We start from the raw sequence: 23,662 nt of genomic DNA, 5'->3' as shown, positions 1-23,662 counted from the left end.
CCGTAATGGCGACCAGTGCCAGGAAACGAACGTACGAACCAACTTTTTCGTCAGATCCCTTGCAGTATGTTTTCCTCGTCGTCTCTCTGTGCAGAGTACAATAGGCCTGTAAATTTTCCTTAATTACGTTGTTATATACAAATTAATTACATTATTCATCTTGCACTTTTGCACTCCCGCATGGTTCCTCTCGTTCACAAGGCTTACGTCCCCGTAGCTTTTCAAATACAACCGGTGCTTTGTTTTGCTACACCTTCCCCCTCCGTTACTAACCGTATCGTTGTTCAAAAAGACAAGCTTTTCATTTCGCTTTTCACGGCACCGCTGCTGCACGCTAGTGAACGATTGTGTGAGTGCATGCTTTTATGTTCACCGCAGTTAGGTTGCGAAAAGTTTGGGCAGCGTTGGAGTGTGTGCTGTTTGTGCCTGCAAGTGCGAGTACGACCGCTCAACAACAGAAGCAGCAGCAGCAGTAACAACAACAAAAAAAGTTACACCGTTTGCGAAATTTTCGGTTGGCAGAGTGCATTCCTTGTCGCTTACTGTTTCCTCTCGGTGAATGCATCGGATGCTATGGAAAATCGTGCTACTTGCCATTACGTTGATGGAGTTGAGAAAGGGGATATTAAAACGGTCTCGGAGTGCAACTTCAACAGCGGAAGGGTGAAATGTAGGTCAATGGTTTATGAGGCATTTGTTTGAATAAAGATGAAATGTTTCGGTTGTGTGTAGTAACGTTTTCTTTCTCTATTTTTTTGCAGGTATCATGCAGCTTGCAGCTTGGCTCACTGTGGGCGTTCAATCGTAAGCATTAAAAACATTTCACTTTCAAATGAGAAACACTTGATGCTATTAATTAGAAGAATATTGTGAAACCGCCATGGAGGTATATCAGATTGCAAACAATAACAGCTCTTCAACAACCGATTGCAATTATATTTCCGTTACTGGAGAAATAACAAGTTGGACAATTTTGTAATACCTACATATAATCCATAAAGAGTGTTACGGACATAAATCCATCTGGCCCAGGACCTTTGTTTTTGAACCTGTGCATAGTATGATTGTTTGCTCGTAGTTGTTTCATTGCACGCTGGAAATCCACCTTGAAACTTAGCATTCATGTTTATTGCTAAGCTTAAATAAAAAAGAACAAAAAATTGTTCTGTATTGTTTGTACCTTACAGCACATATTAAAATCGTCTACGTAGTTCAGCAGATATTAATGTTTGAAATCTGAATGAATATGCGTGGTTGTTTTATCTTCACACGGAGTTCTTCGTCAATATTTTACATTTTCCTTGAAATTACTCATTTCATCTATTTGGTGGATTCAGATGGCTTTTTTTATTGTCCACAAAACGCTGAGTTTGCCTATTTCCTAGATACATCGAACCACTAAGCCTTCCGATGTCATCTTGAGAACTGCTGTTGCACATATTGAAGAGCCGGGACTTATAAATCCCATTACCAAACAAATCTTACGAATAACACACTTGCTATTAGCACCTGGTCGAGTGGCATGTAAATGGCTGTGTTGCGCTCCGTTTTCTCGTGTCTTCTGCCTTCCGGAGAGGTATGTCACACGCGCGTTGTCTACAGAACCGGCGTTGATCTGTTCCAGGGGGTCGTTGGTGGAATGATGGCCGTACAGTGTCTCATCAGCATGACTGCTAAGCGCTAGCAGCGCACTCGACTGAAAGCAGCCAGCGATGCTTGAGTCGTGCAGCCGTCGCTGTACACACTCCTGAAACAATACCCTCTTTTAATAATGAATTTGCAAAGCGTCGAAGGTTGTGGGACCAAGGATCTCTTCGCAGTCGCAGCCGTGGAAGAGTGTATGCTTTAGTACCCTGATGACAATGTTCACGTTCGAGTGTGATTGCACCCTTATACAGATTTCAGGACATGCATGCACTGCTACTAACTACTACTTCGCCATGTAATTATAAAATTGCCACAGCCACCTGTTAGGAACTTTATCCCACTTGGTGTAAATAATAGCGAGACACACTGCTGCTTAGGTCGACGGAATGAAGTTCTCCTGTTAGTCGGATTTGAGTTTACAACTGTGTGTGTGTCGGTTTAATGCTAAAACCAGACACAAGAGAGCATCGTTTACTGGCATGTGGTGAAAATATTAAATATGAAACATATCTTCTGCTTGCACTGGAAGAGCTACATTCGCAGATGATGGCCAAGATGTGTTGCGGGAAAAGTTAATTCTTCTGAAGGGGGCTGCTCTCATGAAATGTTCCTTATTCGTCGCAACTTCTCATATCCACTATATGGTATTGATGTTTCTTCGGAACTGGGTGCGAATGGAGTTTGTCGGTTCATTCAGTGATTTTACAACAAGCAATTACAGTTTGAGATTTAGTATCACTGCCTTTTTGATAGTTCAATGATGTTTTGCCACAAGCGCACGGTATTTATTAGAAGATAATTTTAATTTACCTGCAAAAGATGACGAGTCAATGACAGACAAGTGTTGTAAAAAATTATCAATGCTAATGGAATTTCAAATTTACTACAGGTCGGACTCGATTATCCGGAGACTCGATTATCCGGAATTCGATTATCCGGAATTCGATTATCCGGAATTCGATTATCCGGAATTTTAGACTCGATTCTCCGGAATTTAATGTTTTTGGTGTTCTCTTTTAATTTTTATTCCGAAATTTTACCTTTACTATCCCGTCTGACATAAGTACTTACTTTACTTTTTTGGCTAACGGACCGTTCACCGGTCTAGGGCCGAACGAATTAGACATGTCCATTCTGTCTTGGGCAGCCGTTCTCCAGTCTCCCCGTACACCAGCAGATCGTGCATCTTCTTCCACCGCGCACATCCACCGCGTGCGAGGCCTACCACGGAGTCGAAGGCCTCTTCCTGGTTCTCTACTGAAGATAGTTTTGGCGGCTCTCTCGTCAGGCATCCTGGCTACGTGTCCAGCCCACTGAAGCCTGCCCCGCTGTATTACCTTCACTATATCAGCATGTTTGTATACCTGGTACAACTCGTGATTCATGCGTCTGCGCCACACTCCACCTTCCAATTTACCACCAAGTATCGATCGCAGAACTTTACGTCGAACTTAACGTCGATCAGCTTCCTTCAGCGTCCATGCTTCATGTCCGTAGAGGGGCCACCGGGAGTATCAGCATCCTAGACAGCGCTAGTTTTGTGCGAGTTTGCAAACTACGGGACCTTAGCTGGTTACGCAGTCCGTAGAAGACCCTGTTCGCAGCTGCAACTCGTCATTTCACTTCACGGCTCGTATTGACAACGATATGTCACAAGCGTACCAAGATAAACGAATTCGTCAACCACTTCAAATCGTTCCCCATCTATCTCCACCTCAGCACCAACACCACGGGGACTCCCACGCTCTCTGCCAGCTACCATGTACTTCGTTTTGGCAGAGTTAATGACAAGTCCCAATCTCGCTGCTTCTCTCTTAAAAGGTACGAAAGCCTCCTCCACGGCCTCACGGTTGATACCGATGATATCGACGTCGTCCGCAAAACCAAGAAGCATGTGAGATTTCGTGATGATCGTACCGTTTCTTTCGACGTTTGCTCTTCGTACTGCACCCTCAAGAGCGATGTTAAATAGTAGGTTGGAGAGCGCATCCCTCTGCTTCAGTCCATCCAACGTTTCGAACGCGGCTGATGTCTCGCCAGCTATCCGCACGCACGATTTTGATCCCTCCAGTGTCATACGACTCAGCTTTATTAGTTTCGTAGGGAAACCGTGTTCCAGCATGATCTTCTAAATAACACATGCAACATCTTTTACGAAAAAAATGAAAGAAAAAAGTCATAAATAAGTCATAAATAAGTTACAGGGAAAACATTGGGTTTTAATTCACTCGCATTGATGTTTTAAATCGGAATGATGTTTTAAATCGAAATAACAAGTTGAAGTTGTAAATACATTACGAATTGCTGTAAAAACTGTTTTATAACATGTTTATAACTAGTTTTTTTTCTTGAGAATGCAAGAGAGACAACAGTGGTGAATATGTGTTTGACAGCAAAACGTATAGTGGAGACAAAATTGAAAAATGGCCGCAAAAGTTGTAGTTCAGTTTTAAATCAGATGTAAATGTGATTTTATGGTGTGAACTATTTCTTCTTCATCAAATACAGTGCAGATCAAAAATACTGTTATAATATTCAAAATTATATAAAATATTTAAACACCCAGGGAATTTATGTTTGATTAAACATAAATAATAAATTTGACAGTAAATTATAATCAATAAATTTATCATTCAATTTACTCAGAACAAGAAAATTGTTGGATTTAATCGGCCATGATTTGTTTCAATTCTCTTTTTTGTCTTGCTCAACGATCTTCGGTTTTATTATTATTATTTTGTTCATCGTTGATAACCTCAGATCAATGTTTGAATATTTCTGTCTTACTTAAATTTCAAAATATATTACTTAATGCTTGGTTTAGTTAGGAGACTTTTTATATTATTTTCTCTACTACAATAATCAAGATGGTAACGGCGATTTTTTTTTTGCCTTTCTCCTAGAAAGGTATAGCAATCACTTGCAAAACCGAAGATATAAAAGTGCTCCAAAGGGCCGAGTGACATATATCACTCGACTCAGCTAGACAAGCTGAGCATTTTCTGTATGTATGTGTGTGTGTGTGTGTGTGTGTGTGTGTGTGTGTGTGTGTATGTGCAGATTTTTATTCTCACTCACTTTTCTAAGAGATGGCTGGACCGATTTCAATTAAATTAATTGCAAATGAAAGTTCTTGTTGTCCCATAAGACCCTATTGAATTTTATTGTAATCGGATTTTTAGTTTATAGGTTATGTATCAAAATGTGAAAATCATGAAACATCATTATCTCTAAAACCACACAACTGATTTGAACATAATTGGTTTTAAATGAATGGGCTACCTCAAAAACCCTTAATTTTGAATTTCATGAAGATTGAACTTGTGGTTCAAAAGTTATGAGAAGAAACGTGCTATGAAGAGTGTTTAATCTCACTCATGTTTCTCAGAGATGGCTGGACCGATTTTCATAAAATCAGTGTCAAATGGAAGGTCTAGTTGCCCCATGAGACCCTATTGATTTGTTTTGCAATCGGACTATTACTTTGCCTGTTATGTTTAAAAACGTGAAATCCAGCTTTGAAAAGGAACATATTCCGAAAACTACTTGAACTCACTCACTTTTCTCAGAGATGGCTGACCCGATTTCCACAAAGTTAGTGTCAAATGAAAATTCTAGCTGCCTTATAACACCCTATTGAATTTTACTGTAATCGAACAGGAACTTCGTCTGTAATGTACCGAAATGTGAAAATCACGAAACATCATAATCTCAGAAACCACACAACCGAATAGATCAATATTATTATCAGATGAGCGGGATAGTCAAGGGTTTACTGATGAATTATGATTTAACACGTGGTTTCAAAGTTTGACTGCCCTATACGTTCTCATTTCGTTTGATTATAATCGAAACTAAGCAACCGTTATGTACATTGTTAATAAAACAACGAAAATCTATTATCTCAAAGATTACATGACTTATTTGAACATAACTGGTGTCATACGAACGAATCATCTCTCAAACTTATAAATAACAAACTTCATAACAATTTGATATGTGGCTCAAATGTTACAGAAAGAAAAGAAATTCAAAGACTATTTGAAACTATACCTGCCTCGATCGATATGTGGCCTAAACATCATTTAAATGTGGTGTCGTATTATTTGAACGTTCCAAATACATAGAGTCCTTGCGATGTGTTTAAAATCTACAAACGCACGACGAATCGGCCATAGGATATGATCAAAGTCAAATAACAAATTGTTTGAAATGATTGGTGGTATTTGATAATTTTCAGCAGATTTTCTGGCATCAATCAGACACCAGAAATACCCATATTGGGAGGTATTTAGTTATTTTGGTTGTTTTCCAGAAACTAAAAATGTTCGTCTTTAAATTCAAAATGGTGTCCAGAGTCAATGTTTGGTTTCTATGCATCATCTTGATTACGGAAATATCCATATTGAGTATTATTCGTTCAATTTCGACTGTTTCCTAGAAGTTGCCATTGAGCAATTTAAAATGGTGCCTGAGGTCAATTGTTAGCTCATTGCATCATTCTGGTTCCAGAGATACTCATATTGGATGGTATTTGGCTATTTTAGGTTGTTCTTCACAAACCGGAAGTCGCCATCTTGGATTTTGAAATGGTATTTAAGATAATTTCTGGCCTCTGAGCGTCATTCTGGTTGAAGAAACACCCATATTGGGTGTTATTCGATCATTTTCGACTGTTTCCTAGGAACCGAAAATCGCCAACCTAGAATCCAAAATGGGCTCTGTGGTCGATTTCAGCTGCTGTGTATCATTATAGATCCGGAGATACTCATGTTGGACGGAAATCGGCCATTTTTGGCTGTTTTCCAGAAACCGGATGTTGCCATCTTACAATCCAAAATGTTGCCTGAGGTCGATTATGGAACATATTTGTTACCACTAAAAAGTAGGAGGTTGTATCCAAGACACGACCGCATAAATGACGTAGAACTACGTACACTATTAACAAATGCATTGAGTGTTTCATTACCCTAGTAACACAACTGTTTTTATCAAAGTTTTATAGCGCTTTTTTGGCTGTATTGAGCGCTATAAAACTTTGATAAAACCAATATTTTTACTTGGGTAATGAGTTACAATATCTCCTAATGAAGGGTTGTGAATTTCGTGAACCGGTTTCAGCAGTTAGCAGATCGTGCCGAGTTAAAAACCATACACAGCACACACACACAAATCATACCATATCATAGACAATCACACACATCATACCATATCATTATACCATACACACATCATACCATATCATACACACATACACACATACACACATGATACCATATCATACACACTCAGCTAGCAAGCGACCAATCAGAGGACGTTATTTTTATTTCAACAAGGCTTGACAATTTTCAATAGTGCAATAGTTCGTAGAATCAAACAACATTTTTCTGCATTTGGGCAGATGCGTGTATAATTTTCCAATCGATTGCTGCAAGAATGAAGAAAATCGGTTGAAAACCAACTGACCTATAAGCATTTGAAAAGGGGCAAATTTCGTCCCAGTTTTTCAGTTTGCATCCCTGTGTGGTATGCTAAAGTAAAACGTAGTTCTACGCCAAAACATTCACCTACCAAAAATGGTTCCATTTAGTTGATTAGTTCGCGAGATGTGCAGAAATTTGTGCAGAAACATGTGCTTCCAGAAAAGGGAGGGGCGACGAACCATTATGGACATATTTGTTACCTCTAAAAACATTCACATACCAAATTTTGTTGTATTTTCTTAATTGGTTCTTGAGCTGTGCGAAATTTGTGTTTCATTTGTATGGAACCCCTCCCTTTCAGAAAAGGGAGGGGCGTCCAACTATTATGGACATATTTATTACCCCTTAAAACATCCACATACCAAATTCGGTTTGACTTGCTTGGTTTGTTCTTGAGTTGTGCAGAAATTTATGTTTCATTTGTATGAGACCCCTCCCTTCCAGAAGAGAGAGGGGTCTCAAACTATCCTAGGAACCTTTATCGGCACCAAAAACCCCTACATACAAATTTTCACGTCGATCGGGTCGGTAGTTTTCGAGCCTATATGGATCAGATAGACAGACCGGACTGCATTTTTATGTGTATAGATTACAACATCAATATTTTAGAACCTAAAGAGTGAATATACATATATTGGAATGAAGTGTTCATGTAAATCTATTTTTACAAATAATAAGTTTGAATGAGAAAGGCTGGGTCTGACCGCTAGGTGGATTAATTTAGGTTTTTAAGATTGTAGTAGCTTTATATAGCCTTGCTTAATTGGTTTCACGATTCCATCTCCAAATTGTGGCAGAAATTACGCCTCGCTTGGTTTGCTAAAAGAGTAAGAAAGTTCAAATAATTAGTACATAGTGCATGACATCTTAGTTCACCTTGATGTTTCAATGTACATTTTTTTCAATTATTTTGTGTTATTTTTACCGAAATAAACTATATAGATAGGGGTCATATAACGGACAAAATCTTTGGACAATCGGTGTACCCATTCAACGAATGCTAATAATCAACTTGCCTGCCACGTTAGCGCAAGCGGCGTGCTAAAGTAATATTCAACACCATTTTTCTGTGCTAAAGGCACGTTTCATAATATAATCCTATCGAAAATATATACCTGAGGCTCATTCCTCTAGAGCTCATCTGTTACTTTTTTCTTTATTTCAAAATTAAAAAAAATATGATATTGATTACTATCATATTGTGATATTTTCGAAGCGCGTAAATTTTAACGAAATACAAGGCAAATATTCACGACAAATCTGAAATCGCACGTAGATTTATTGTATTTAATCACTATACCAACACCCTAATCTATCAATGAATTGTCTTGATAATTTCTCAAATGAAGAGCCATGATTATTTTCGCGGGTCATCTGTTAATTATGTATTAGAAACAATCATCAGCGAGTGAAATTTTATCTCATTTGTGCAATTTGTTTATGACCTATTAATAACAGGCCACCATTTGTTGGTACTGGAAATGTAAGAGTGGTGGTTAAAGTCGTTATAAAGTTGTTTGACTTATAGTGTGAACAATTCATTTGAATACATGTTTTATATTGGCTCCGCCCCTTGCGCTTTTCGAGTTGTTAACAAGTTGTATATAAGTTTATACGTTATTGTTATAGTGACGAGATTTGTTATATATCAATTACCTAAACTTATTAAAGACTAACCGTGTTACTTGGGCTGCTACAGCTCGTTTCTTTTCACTGAGTCGTATGCCGCCTGAAGTCCACAAACAGATGGTGAGTCGATAAGTTGTACTCCCGGAACTTATCGAGGATCTGTCGCAGGGCGAAAATTTGATCCGTCGTGGAACGCCCTTGTCGAAAACCAGCCTGGTATTCGCCAACAAAGGATTCCGTTAGCGGTCTCAATCTGAAGAACAGGATACGGGAGAGCACTTAATATGCGGAGTTGAGTGACGTTATCCCTCGATAGTTGCCACAATCCAATCGATGGCCCTTCTTATAGATAGGGCATATGAGGCCTTCCAACCAGTCGTTCGGCATTCGTTCGTCCGCCCAGATGCTTAGTATTATCTGGTGGATCGCATAGCCGCTCGCTTCCCGCTTTTAGGAGTTCGGCCGGAATACCGTCTTTCCCAGCGGCCTTGCCGTTTTTCAGCTCACTAATCGCCTTTTTCACCTCCTCATGTGTCGGTGGCTCCACAGCTTGTTCGTCACTCATAATCGTCATCCTGTTCCTGCTCTGCTCATCCGGCTCCTCACCGTTCAATAGCGCCTGAAAATGCTTCTATTTTCGGCAGCTCTTGCCACCCTGTACCTCTCTCTGTTCTGACGCGTAGCCGCAGTGAGCATGCGGCTCCTGGCACGGTTCTTCTCATCTGTCGCTCTCTGGCACTTAGCATCGAACCAGCCGTTAGACTGTCTTCCACGCGTCGTACCTACCACCTCTCTCGTAGTCGTTTGGATGGCGCCGTGAATACTGCTCCACAGCCCATTTATGTCTTCCACTCCTTCCTCCTGCTGTTCTGCGATCCGTTGATCCAGCTCTCTGGCGTATTCTGCTGCCACGTCATCAGCTTTCAACCGCTGAATGTTGAAACGCGTCGTCCTCTCTGTGCGAGATTTCAGCACGTTCGACAACCGTGCGCGGATCATACAAACGACGAGATAATGTTTGGTCCCCGAAAAGACCTAACATCAGTAACACCCGAAAAGTGCCGACCGTCAATCAGTACGTGATCGATCTGGGAGCAGGCTTCTCCATTTGGATGCCTCCAGGTGTGCTTCCGAATATTCAAACGTCGAATTCCTCTGGCCGCGGCAAAGTTTATCAGCCTCAGGCCGTTTTCATTGGTTGACGAGTGGAGGCTATGCCTTCCAATGACCGGACGGAAGAATTCCTCCCTCCCAACCTGTGCATTTGCGTCTCCGATGACGACTTTTACGTCGTGTTTTGGGCACTCGTCATAGATTCGCTCAAGCTTGTCATAGAACTCATCTTTGACTTCATCGGATTTGTCGTTTGTCGGTGCGTAGGTGTTGATTAAACTTTAGTTGAAGAATTTGCCCTTAATCCTCAACACGCATATACGGTCATCTACGGGCCTCCACCGGATGACTCTTGTTTTCTGATTTCCCAGCACTACGAAACCGACGCCCCGTTCCGCTGCTTTGCCGCCATTGTAGTAGATGTGGTACTTGAAAGAAGTGCGTGCAACAGGGTCTACTGCACGGAATTCCCTTTCTCCGGAATTTGGCCACGGAACCTCCTGAATCGCTGCGATTTCGACTCCCTGCCGCTGTAGTTCTCGAGCAAGCAAGCCAGCCCGCGCCGGTTCATTGAGAGATCGGACGTTCCAAGTACCCAATTTCCAATCGTTTACCTTAATCTTTTTCCGTGTTCGTAGCCTAGGTCTTTGCCGATTGATCCGTTCCGTATTTTTAAATTCGTTGTTCGTGGTTGATGAAAGGTTTCGGTATGCTACCTTACCAGGGTCGCGAGACCTACATCCTGCTGATGGGGCTGCCATCTTAGGTGTAGTTGGCGGGATACAGCATTCCATAATTCAGCCGCCCGCTCCGGGTCAGACGCTGTTGTACGCCGCCCCTATGGGGATACAGCCGCGTACGCCCCCTTCCCAGTCAGCATACGACCATAGTTTCCACCGGGGTTGGTTACCCGATCTCCGCTAAGGTTACTCGTATTCCGGTCGGCACCACGTGGAGGTTGGGATAGGAGTTGCTGGACAGAGGTGAATGGCCACATTAGGGTCTCAAGTTACATGTGTCCAGCCATTTGCCAACTAACACTAGCACGTAGTTCTTAGATTAAAAACATCAGTTGGGCCACAAGGCCTGTTGATGATTTTTTTACAAACAAACAAATGAACAATTATAGATCCATTTACTAATCGAGCGCCCCAAAAGCCTTACCACAAAAAAAAAGTACAAACGCATGGGGATCTGGTCACATTCGTACAGTGTGAACTAGGGCCTAGGAATTACATCCTTTGGAAATTGAAGTTTGTCCCCAAAGTTTAAAAAATAAACAATCAAGGACGAGATCCGTTTAATATTTGGCACTTATTAAACCGCCTAAATCGAATATAAACGGTTGTAAATATTTAATACACCAACAGCTTGTTGTACATCGTCGAGTTTAAACTGCAGTGCAGTTGCAACCGAAACCACAGGAAAGTTTTCGGCTCATTCAAAGACACTCGTTCGACAGTTTCGTAATTAAAAAAGGTTCCGCTGCCCCGAAAAATCGGCACATAATCCAGGCCGGCCTGGGCCCGGGTAGCCAAGCCAAGAGCTTTTATTTATGACCCCGTGCGCCGTTTTCCTTTCGAAGGCGAAATCTAGCTCCGACAGAGTGTTTTCGTCACCGCAGCCCAGTTTACCGGTTCTCAGGCACAGTCGGTAAATGGTGTTAGTGTTACACATGGTTAGCTGCCGTGGAACATATTTCACTTCGTTCTCTGGGGCCGGCGCTCTGTGCCCCTCCACCATGTGCCGCTGCTGGTTTAATACGGTGTTGCTTTCGACCTTGTCGCTGGCAACGGGAAGTCAACTGCACCACATTATGCTGTTCATTGTATATTTTGTTCAGTCAGTTGGTAAAAGGCTTGGTTCAGCTACTGGAAAAAGCACCGTTCACAACACGAGCTTTCGTGTGTTTGTGTTGTTCGGAGGAGTATATTTCTGCGTCGTACGTACCCTCAATTATGTACAATGTGTCGCAACGCAATACTTGTGCATGGTATAAATCAGTGAATTTAAAATTTATACAGTTTTAATTTATGTCAAAGGGGGTGAGAACACCAGTAGCATGTCTTCATACCAAGTGTCAAGAGCGTGGGAGGCCCTAACCCTGTGCGCTAAATGAGTGCACAGTGGCTTTTGTAGTGCGCTCAAACACTAGCACACACACACCTACACGCACACCGACGTTTTTGGTCTAAGGAACAGCCTGGCAAAATAGGAGCATTTTGTGGTAAAAGCTTCGAGACTGTTACATGTGCACGGTTTAGGTTGTCGAAATGTGAAATTATAATGTTGGCCATTATCTGCACAGTGGCTTTATACAGAGCTGAACAAAGGCGGCCCGAGTTTCGGTAGTTCTTTGTTCGAAGATAATGCAACAGCTGGAAAAAGAAGATGCGACACGGAGTGTCGGGTCGGCGCGCGGTGCAGTGAAGAATAATTGCCTGGTTCGGAAGGAAACTTCGAACGGCACGTGGCTGCCGGGATGCGCTGTGTCATTGCTGTACAATAGTTATCATTTGGCTAATTAATTTTATTTAGATCGTTATTAATTGTCTATAAGCTTCTACTTTTTACTCTAGCAGTCCTTAACTATTTTACAATATGTTATGCACATGTTGATGTAGGAAAGACTGCTTGTAATTACCTTCCACGATTGATCATAAACATGAAAATTGCACAATAAATCATTTAAATATGTTTGTCTATTTTTACTCCACACATACAACACTGATAGGGCTTCTTATTATTTACCAATTCATTAATAATGTAGTTCTAAAATAGATATTTTTTATCTCAAGGATTTAATCGTGGAAAAATTTGTAATCAATTGATATTAAGAACTCGTGATTCTAAAGGATAATGACTGGGATTAAAGTGCTCAAATCCTAACGACGTTTGCCAAGGCTACAATTCTAGATTTTTATTTTGAATTTTGCAATATTTTGTCGAATCAAATACGTATCTGCTTGATGTGTGAAGTGACAAGCGATAGAAATAAAAAGTGACACTCTCCTTTTTTTTTATTTGGAACGTACTTAAATCCTCAAACCTACTTCCTGTGAGTAATATCAATAAAATATGTCAGTTATCACAGCTTAACTTCTAGAGTGATTTCACATCTAACATCCTTATAAGTTCCCTCATATGTATGCTTCTACACTGCTTCTAAACGACAATTTTAAAGGTTATCAGATAACTCGTAACTCGTTATGCAGTCCTACGCAGTTCCGCTGCAACTCACAACGTTCTTCAGCTTGTTTGCAGATCAGCAGATATGCTCCTGATGAAACCAATCCTTACCTGAGTCGGTTGTGGAAATGTTTTTTCCTACAAATGACATCTGTTTGCCTTCCCGTTACTAGCTCCCCCTTTCTTTCGCTATCTTCTCGTGTACGGTACAAATATCACAGTCAAAGTCAAAACAGAAGCGGAAATTTGAACGGAAGTGGTATGTCATAGCCACATCCACACATGCTCGTTTATCCGAGTCTCGACAGATTGATGACCTGATAACTGAGGATCAAAAAAAATGGAAAAAAGAAAGGAGAACTCTAATTGGTAGCGTAATGGAAATCCTGTTCTACTTTACCTACGAATGAATATCACTCGGTATCTCGCTCACACTGAAATCAGTTGCATCTTTTTAAATGTCATCTTGTTTTTCTAGTCAAAGGCAGCCGGTCTCAACTGATTTGATTCGGGTGCCGATAAGCTGATGTTGATGTTGCTTGGGGGTGTTTTTCTCCGACAGAGTCTAGTGATGACTCTAGCGGTTTGTCTGCACTGAATAGAGAGACTTGTATAAGAATGATGAAAGTTTGATTGCTGCGAGGATATATAAATCCCGAACGCACATTGTACAAACAAATATCGAGCTGCGATAAAACTTTCCTTATCGCCGAAAGCGTTTCCGCCTTCCTGTCAGTTTCAGGAGCAGGACTTTACTGTTAGCAAACTTTCAAGCACATTTACAGCAAGCGAAGCAGAAAGTGCAGTAATTATGTTCTCCGGAGTAAGTTTAATTTGCGTTCATCATTACGTGTATATGAGGATAATTTTTCTTCAGTAATGCTGCAACATTTTTAAAAACCTGGATGCTTTCGCTCAGTACCTTCATGTATACGCTTGGTTTGCATATCAATTCTCACGTTTGTGAGCACGGACTAAGGTTCTTGGTTGTGTTGCAGGACTCGACGACATTCTGTTTCCGCTCACATGTGCTTCACAAAAGTTAATATATTGAGATGTACTGAGTTGGGTAGACGAGATTAATTATTTTTTAATTTAATGAGCTCTTAAATAAGAAATCTGTGAATTGCATGCAAATCTGAACTTTTATTTTATTTGAACAGGTAGTACTCCATGTCTCTGGATTAAAATATTTACGCTCAAACTATAATAGTGAATTACAGGTACTCAAATTAAAAATAAGGGTTTTGTTAGACGAGTAATACCAGGCAACACAGCATAAGTTTTACTATATATTTTTATTTTTTTTTCTTCATCTATACTTTATTTGACACGGCACAAATACAATCCAATGTTCAACGGCGCCAATTATATCTGGTAGCTTACTTTCTAAAGTATCTTAATAACTAAAAGCAAATTTTTTATCCTCGCTGCCGACTACGAGCTGAAACTAAATCTAACTTAAAGCTAGAATATTTTGCATTAAAAGCACAGGTTTGCTGTTTGATGGTTTTCATTGCCATAGGTAAGCAGCATATTAAATTAGTTCCGCTGCTGGGCCAAGATATTACGGACTGGCATATTGGGTTGTTTCCATCGGGCCTTGAGAGTATCGTGCGGGTCTGATTGCTGTTTCCGGATCCGGGGTCTTAACGTGTTCTTGTCGTTTGGTTGGATGTAGGCGGAAGGGGATAGGACTAAACTGGGGCGTGGATGGATTTCAGGAAAACGTATATAAGGGACATGTAGGATAGGTCATGGCTCGCCAAGACATCACGAACAGGAACAGCCGGCTGCCTACCTTCGGCCTGCAGGGAAGCTATTAATCTAGACCTGGCGTCACGGTGTACAGGGCATGACCAAACAACGTGCTCTATGTCGTGATAACCTTCACCACAGGCACAGATACCACTCTCCCCGAGCCCAACACGACGGAGATGCGCGTCAAAACTATAGTGATTGGACATAAGCCGGGACATCACGCAAATGAAATCCCGACCTACATCCAACCCCTTGAACCACGGGTTCGTCGATACCTTGGGGATTATGGAATGTAACCACCTTCCCAGTTCCCCCTTGGTCCAAGAATTTTGCCAACTGATGATCGTATTCTGACGTACAAATGCGAAAAATTCATTAAAGGCAATTGGTCTTTCATAAATATCACCGTTTGTTGCGCCCAAACCAAAGAGTCCGCTTTCTCATTACCCGGTATCGAGCAGTGAGAAGGGACCCACGCTAAGGTAATCTGAGTAGATTTTTCGGATAAAGCACTCAGATGTTCCCGTATTTTCCCCAGGAAATACGGAGAGTGCTTAAGATCTTTCATCGATCGGAGAGCCTCAATGGAACTGGGACTGTCCGTAAAGATGAAATAATGGTCCGTGGGCATTTTTTCGATAATCCCTAGGGTGTACTGAATTGCAGCTAATTCTGCGACGTAAACAGAAGCAGGATTATCGAGCTTATGGGAGACGGTTAAATTGTTATTGAAGATACCGAAGCCAGTGGACCCATCAAGAAGTGATTCGTCAGTGTAGTACATATTGTCGCAGTTGATGTTTCGATATTTATTGGAAAAAATTTTAGGGATCTGCTGCACGCGTAAATGATCCGGGATTCCACGAGTTTCTTCTATCATGGATGTATCGAAAAACACAGTAGAATCAGAAGTATTTGATAAGTCGACGCGATTTGGAATATTCGAAGAAGGGTTAATATTTTGGGACATGTGATTGAAATACAATGTCATAAAACGGGTTTGAGAATTAAGCTCGATTAACCTTTCAAAATTTTCAATCACGGGACGGTTCAAGAACTCACATTTGATTAGAATACGAGAAGACAGGCTCCAGAAGCGGTTTTTCAATGGTAGTATTCCAGCTAAGATCTCCAAACTCATCGTGTGGGTCGATTGCATGCAACCCAAGGCGATACGCAAACAACGATATTGTATTCGCTCCAGTTTGATCAAATGTGTGTTTGCTGCGGAGCGGAAGCAGAAACACCCGTATTCAATAACAGACAATATCATTGTTTGGTAAAACCTTATAAGGTCTCCTGGATGGGCTCCCCACCATTGTCCGGTTATTGTACGAAGAAAATTCACTCTTTGTTGACATTTTTTCATCAGATACCTCACGTGACAACCCCAGGTGCCTTTAGAGTCGAACCAGACACCAAGATATTTGTGTACCAAAACCTGAGAAATCGTTTACCCATTAATTGTGTTTGAAGCTGAGCAGGTTCATGCTTCCTAGAAAAAACTACTATCTCAGTCTTCTCCGGAGAGAATTCGATACCTAGCTGTAAAGCCCAAGCAGACAAATTGTCCAAGGTATCTTGCAATGGTCCTTGCAAATCGGAAGCTTTGGCTCCTGTAACAGAGACTACACTGTCGTCTGCAAGTTGTCTTATCATGCATGAATTTGCCAGACATTCGTCGATGTCATTTACAGAAAAGTTGTAAAGAAGGGGGCTTAAACATGAGCCCTGGGGAAGACCCATGTAGCTAATGCGAAAAGTTGCCAAATCGCCGTGCGTAAAATGCATGTGCTTTTCGGACAACAAATTGTGCAAAAAATTGTTCAAAATTGGAGAAAATCCTTGTCGGTGAAGTTTACCCGAAAGAATGTCAATAGAAACGGAATCAAAAGCCCCCTTAATGTCCAAGAACGCAGACGCCATTTGTTCTTTGCGAGCATACGCCAGCTGAATATCTGTTGAAAGCAACGCAAGACAATCATTCGTCCCTTTGGCACGGCGGAAGCCAAATTGAGTATCTGATAGTAGACCATTTGATTCGACCCAATGGTCTAAACGACGGAGTATCATTTTTTCCATCAATTTCCGGATACAGGACAGCATTGCAATCGGCCTATAAGAGTTGTGATCAGAAGCTGGTTTCCCTGGTTTTTGGATGGCGATCACCTTCACTTGCCTCCAATCCTGCGGTACAATGTTTTGCTCCAGGAACTTATTGAACAAGTTCAACAAGCGCCTCTTGGCATTGCCGGGTAGATTCTTCAACAAGTTGAATTTGATTCTATCTAACCCAGGTGCGTTATTGTTACAGGACAGGAGGGCAACTGAAAATTCTGCCATCGTAAAAGGTGATTCTATCGCGTCGTGGCCCGGAGACGCATCGCGAACAATGTTTTGCTCAGGAACAGTGTCCGGACATACTTTCCTGGCAAAATCAAATATCCACCGACTTGAAGACTCCTCGCTTTCGTTGACCGTTACGCGATTCCGCATTCTTCGGGCTGTGTTCCAAAGAGTGCTCATCGATGTCTCCCTCGACGTCTCGTTCACGAACCGACGCCAATATCCGCGTTCCTTTGCTTTAGCCAAACTTTTCAGCTTGGTATTAAGCTCCGAATACCGTAAATAGTCGCCAGGTTTACCTCCCTTCTGGAAGGCCAAAAACGCGTCGGATCTTTGCGTGTAAACATCGGAGCACTCTTGGTCCCACCACGGAGTGGGAGGCCGTTCTTTGATCGTTACGCCGGGATATTTCTTCGTTTGGGCTTGCAACGCGGCGTCGAGAATCAAGCCCGCGAGGAGGTTGTATTCTTCAAGTGGTGAATGATGTTGAATCGACTCGACCGCTTTTGAAATCATTTCCTCGTATAACTTCCAATCGACCTTCCGTGTGAGGTCATACGGAATGTCAATTGGTCGCATGCGAGTTGACCCGTTTGTAATTGAAATAAGAATAGGAAGATGGTCGCTACCGTGAGGATCGAGGATTACCTTCCATGTGCAATCCAACCGTAGCGACGTCGAACATAAGGATAGATCCAAAGCGCTTGGGCGCGCTGGAGGTTTCGGGATACGTGTCATCTCACCGTTGTTTAAAATAGTCATGTTGAAGTCATCGCAAAGGTTATAGATTAAAGAGGAGCGGTTATCATTGTAAGGGGAACCCCAAGCCACACCATGAGAGTTGAAGTCTCCCAAAATCAAACGTGGCGAGGGAAGAAGTTCTATTAAATCAAAGAGCAGCCTTTGCCCAACCTGTGCTCTGGGAGGAATATATATTGAGGCAATACAAAGCTCTTTACCTTGTATTGTCATTTGACATGCGACAACTTCGATGCCTGGAATCGAGGGGAGGTTAATACGATAGAAAGAATAGCACTTTTTAATCCCTAAAAGTACTCCTCCATATGGGGTGTCTCGATCAAGGCGAATAATATTAAAATCATGGAAGTTGAGATCAATATTTGAAGTAAGCCAAGTTTCACAAAGGGAAAATGCATCGCATTTGTTTTTATTTATCAAAACTTTAAACGAATCATTTTTTGGTAAAATACTTCTACAATTCCACTGTAAGACAGAGATAGAATCCTTCATATACGCAGTTGAATTAGGCATCGAAGGATACAATCGCTGCAAGGAGGGGCCATTGGACAGTCAACTGCTTCAAAAATGATCTAACTGTTGGGAGGAATGCTGTAAGAAAAATTCTAATTGGATCGGGTACATTGAAATTTTCAAAAATCCAGTCCACAATGTCAGAGTTTGTTTCATCAACTGGATGTGCAAAAGGAACAACTGGGGTTTTAGATGTTCCTGGCAGTGCTGGGAACTCCTTCTGGGACTTTAAATTTGCAAGCCCAGGAGGAGTTTGCTTCGGTTTTTCCGCAGCACTGTTTGGTTTGTTCGTACTTTTCATTACACTTTGGGAAATCTTAGGACCTTTACGGGGAAGTTTAGGAGAAGAAACTTTTTTCCTCTTCTCAGACTCCCCAGGATTGGCATAAGATGTTCCCGCTCGTCAGAATCGGTTTCATCAGAGGACAACAGATCAAAGGGGTTCGTTGTTATGGTAGAAGTGGTCACGGTCTTCTTCAGCATCTCAGCATAAGAACGCTTTGAACGCTCCTTAAGTGACCGCTTGATTTTATCTCTGCGCTGCATGTACACCGGGCATGTGGAGAGCTCATGCTGGTTTTCCCCACAGTGAATACATTTTTCAGCATTAACACTGCAAGAATCTTCCGCATGAGTCTCCCCACACTTGCTACATCGTGCCTTATTGCAGCAGTAGGCGGCTGTGTGGCCTAACTGCTTGCAATTGGTGCAATTCATAACACGGGGTACATACAATCGCACAGGCAGACGAACCCGGTCGATCGAGACGTGGCTAGGGAGTGCAGATCCGGCAAACGTAACGCGAAACGAGTCTGACGGAGTGTAAACTTTTTACCGCCGACGAGAGACATGGACCGCAATTGCTTACAATCCAAAATCTTCGCCTGTGTTTCGGTATTTTTGAAGCAACCGGTTGCGCTTTTTAGGATACACTCGACAGACAGACTCGAATCGGTTATGACACCGTCGATCTCCACGTCTCGTGCGGGTATGTAAACGCGATACTCGCGTGTGAAGAGCTCAGAGCAAGCGATAGCATTGGCCTGTGACAGATCACTGACCACGACACGGAGCTTGTTAGGTCGGACCTTGGAAATTTCGGTCACGGCCTTGTACCCCTTCGTCAGGTCTTTAGAAATTTGCAGTATGTTTAATCGCTTTGAATTCACTCCTGCCTTTAGACGAAAATAAACAGTATAGCTGCCCTGTTGAGATCCGTCCGGGTAAAGCCTGGGGCGAGGGGGGACTGGAGAATGAACAGGGGAGGGGGTAACAGAAGGGTCAGGGTCAGGGGGGTTCGGGGATGGTGGCACGGGAGGCGAGGGATCTATATCCATCGCGCTAAATGTAGCGCACTAGCGCACTAGCGCCGACAAGAACACGTACCTATTTACTTCTTCCTTCCAGCAGTGGTTGTCCGATCGTTCGAAGCTGCACCCAAAGCAGCCAGCAGCACGAGTACAGCAGCACCAATACAGCCACCAGCAGTGAGCCGGGTGTGAGATCACTCAGCACAGCGACACGACTCGACTGTCAACTGATGGTCTTGAATTAGAAAGATCTATTCACTGTGCACAGATCAAAACTGCAGCTGGTATTTTGCACCAATACAGCCAAAGTTGCGAGCCGGGTACAGAACGTAGCGACACAACTCACAATCTAGTTGGCCTTTAGCGCGAATAATACACTCTTTTGTTTGGCTATTCGTACACACGGACCGGATTGTAATAGAACGACCACTTTGCACGTCCGTTTCTGTCGAGTGTTCGACGCGGAATGATATATTTTTTATTTGTTGTTTTTGATTTGGCTGAAACTTTGCACATTTTTTTTTTCGTTACTTAAGGAGAAACTGAACGGAATTTTTTTCCATACAAAGTTGAGGTTAAGTTTGTTTTTCATTTGATAATTTTAACCCTCTGAAAAGCTTCAATAAATCCTTAAAAAGTGTTTATAATGCTTCATAGTGATTTTACCGAAGCCCGTTTAGAAATTAACTTGGGCACTAGTAGGTTAAGCGTGAATAAATAGCGCTAGAATTGTTCTTCTGCGTCAGCGGTACAAACAATCGATCTAAGTTTCACACACATAATTTCAATGATTCTCGAGATAACACTCTCGTGAAATTCGGGCAAAATTCGAGCACGGAGTTTGTCCTTAAAAAGTTGAACGAATAATTCTCCTTCTGGTAACAACTTTGTCACTTGAAAAGCAAAGAGATTCATCTTCAGTCAAGTAACAACACATACTGCCGTAAAGTAGTTTGGGGTAATTTGGACCCCTGGGGTGTAATGGACAGGTGCTTTATCTTGGAAAGTATTACTTTTTTGAGGTCCATGTACTACTTCATCCTTTCCTTGAACTACTGAACCCTACCTAACATAAAAATTTCATGGTTTGCTGTGATGGGTGCACCGCAAGGCCTTTACATTGGAAACATCAAAAGTTGATGTTGCTGTATGTGCTCGTGTATTTAAGTTTGTTTGAGAACTTTTTTAGTGTTTTCAGTCTAATCAGCTTTGCAGCCGCGTTTGTCTACTAAAAGGTTACATTTTGATAAAAGATTACGATAACATAGTGGAAGAAATTTTTTGAAAGGCGTCCTGTTTGGGGTGGAATGGACAGTTTTTTGGGGTGATATGTTCAGGAGAGTTTGAAGAAAATTCTTTTGTTGGACTGATGCCGCGGGCACCCGAAAAACGAACGGACAGACGCACAGTGGGGCCGTTTTAAAAAAGACGGTCAAAAGTCTTTTCTCTCTTTTCCTTACATTTTAGGGGTTAGGTGTCTTCGGAAGAATTGTTCAGAATACTGATTAGAGTTAGCTGACATTTTCATATAATTGCTTATCAAGCTAGTATCGCACTTGAAAAAATCAACTTTTTGCCTTTCTCCTAGAAAGGTATAGCAATCACTTGCAAAACCGAAGATTTAAAAGTGCTCCAAAAGGCCGAATGGCATATATCACTCGACTCAGCTCGACGAGCTGAGCATTTTCTTTATGTGTGTGTATGTGTGTGTGTGTGTGTGTGTGTGTGTGTGTGTGTGTGTGTGTGTGTGTGTGTGTGTGTGTGTGTGTGTATGTGCAGATTTTTATTCTCACTCACTTTTCTCAGAGATGGCTGGACCGATTTTCATGAAATTAATTGCAAATGAAAGGTCTTGTTGTCCCATAAGACCCTATTGAATTTTATTGTAATCGGATTTTTAGTTTAGAGGTTATGTATCAAAATGTAAAAATCATGAAACATCATTATCTCAAAAACTACACAACCGATTAGAACAAAACTGGTTTCAAATAAACGGGCTACCTGAAATACCCTCAACTTTTGAATTTTATGAAGATTGGACTTGTGGTTCAAAAGTTATTAAAAGAAACGTGTTCTAAAGACTGTTTAATCTCACTCATGTTTCTCAGAGATGGCTGACCCGATTTCCACAAAATTAGTGTCAATTAATAAGTCTAGCTGCCATACTAGTTAAGCGTTAACTGATGAATTATGATTGAACACATGGTTTCAAAGTTTGGCTGCCCTATTCGTTCCCATTTCATTTTATTACAATCGAACTTAAGCAACCGTTTTGTATTAAATTGTTAATAATACAACGAAAGTCTATTATCTCAAAGATTACATGACTTATTTGAACATAACTAGTGTCATATGAACGAGTCCTCCCTCAAACTTACAAATAACAAACTTCATAACAATTTGATATATGACTCAAAAGTTATGGAAAGAAAAGAAATCCAAAGACATTATTTAAATGTGGTGTCGTACTATTTGTACGTTCCAAATTCATTGATTCCTTGCGATGTGTTTCAAGTCTGCAAATGCACGACGAATCGGCCATAGGATATGATCAAAGTCAAATAACAAATCGTTCGAAATGATTGGTTTTATCGAAATGACTACATCCTCGACTTTTGGCTTCTGTACATCGCCTTAATTCTGAATATATTCATATTGGGTGGTATTCGGTCATTTTCAGCAGATTTGGCATCAATCTGACACCGGTAATACCCATTTTGGGAGGTATTTAGTTATTTTGGTTGTTTTCGAGAAACTAAAAGTGGTCGTCTTTAAAGTCAAAATGGTGTCCAGGGTCAATGTTTGGTTTCTATGCATCATCTCGATAACCATATTGAGTATTATTCGGTCATTTTCGAATGTTTCCTAGAAGTGGGATGTCAAAACATTATGGACATAATTTTTACCACTAAATACATTTACCTGCCAAATTTGGTTCCATTTAGTTGATTAGTTCTCGAGATGTGCAGGAATTTGTGTTTCATTTGTATGGGACCCCTCCCTTCCAGGAGAAGGAGGGGTCTCAAACTATTATAGGAACCTTTATCGGCACCAAAAACCCCTACATACAAATTTTCACGTCGATCGGGTCGGTAGTTTTCGAGCCTATGTGGATCAGACAGACAGACAGACCGGACTGCATTTTTATATGTATAGATTACAACATCAGTTTAGAACCTTAAGAGTGAATATACATTTATTGGATTGAAGCGTTCATGTAAATCTTTTTTTACAAATAATAAGTTTGAATGAGAAAGACTAGGTCTGACCGCTAGGTGGATTAATTTATTGCCTTTCTCCTAGAAAGGTATAGCAATCACTTGCAAAACCGAAGATATAAAAGTGCTCCAAAGGGCCGAATGGCATATATCACTCGACTCAGCTCGACGAGCTGAGCATTTTCTGTATGTGTGTGTGTGTGTATGTGCAGATTTTTATTCTCACTCACTTTGCTCAGAGATGGCTGGACGGATTTTAATGAAATTAATTGCAAATGGAAGGTCTTATGGTCCCATAAGACCCTATTCAATTTTATTGTGGATTTTTAGTTTAGATGTATCAGTTCAGATGTATCAAAATGTAAAAATCATGAAACATCATTATCTCTGAAACCTCACAACCGATTTGAACAAAATTGGTTTCAAATGAACGGGCTACCTGAAAAACCCTTAACTTTTGAATTTTATAGAGATTGGACTTGTGGTTCAAAAGTTATGAACAGAAACGTGTTCTGAAGACTGTTTAATCTCACTCATGTTTCTCAGAGATGGCTGGACCGAGTTTCATAAAATCAGTGTCAAATGGAAGGTCTAGTTGCCCCATAAGACCCTTTTGATTTGTTTTGCAACCGGACTATTACTTTGCCTGTTATGTTTAAAAATGTGAAATCCAGCTATTAAAAGGAACATATTC

General features: G+C 41.2%; 1 protein-coding gene across 3 annotated transcripts in view; it reads left to right on the top strand.

The window, feature by feature from the left end:
- LOC129718471 (uncharacterized) overlaps positions 1-23,662 on the top strand; it is a 391,795-nt gene that overhangs the window by 206,489 nt on the left and 161,644 nt on the right. The window contains exon 2 of one of the 3 annotated variants that reach the window (XM_055669259.1): positions 762-804. The exons of the other annotated variants lie outside the window; for them this stretch is intronic. The gene's annotated coding sequence lies outside the window, so the exon portion shown is untranslated. The remainder of the gene's footprint in view (positions 1-761; positions 805-23,662) is intronic. 3 annotated transcript variants of the gene reach the window in all.

Source organism: Wyeomyia smithii, chromosome 1 (assembly GCF_029784165.1).
Source record: "Wyeomyia smithii strain HCP4-BCI-WySm-NY-G18 chromosome 1, ASM2978416v1, whole genome shotgun sequence".
NCBI lineage: Eukaryota > Metazoa > Arthropoda > Insecta > Diptera > Culicidae > Wyeomyia > Wyeomyia smithii.
The sequence above is the reverse complement of the archived record's forward strand: the minus strand, read 5'-3'. Positions and strand labels throughout refer to the sequence as shown.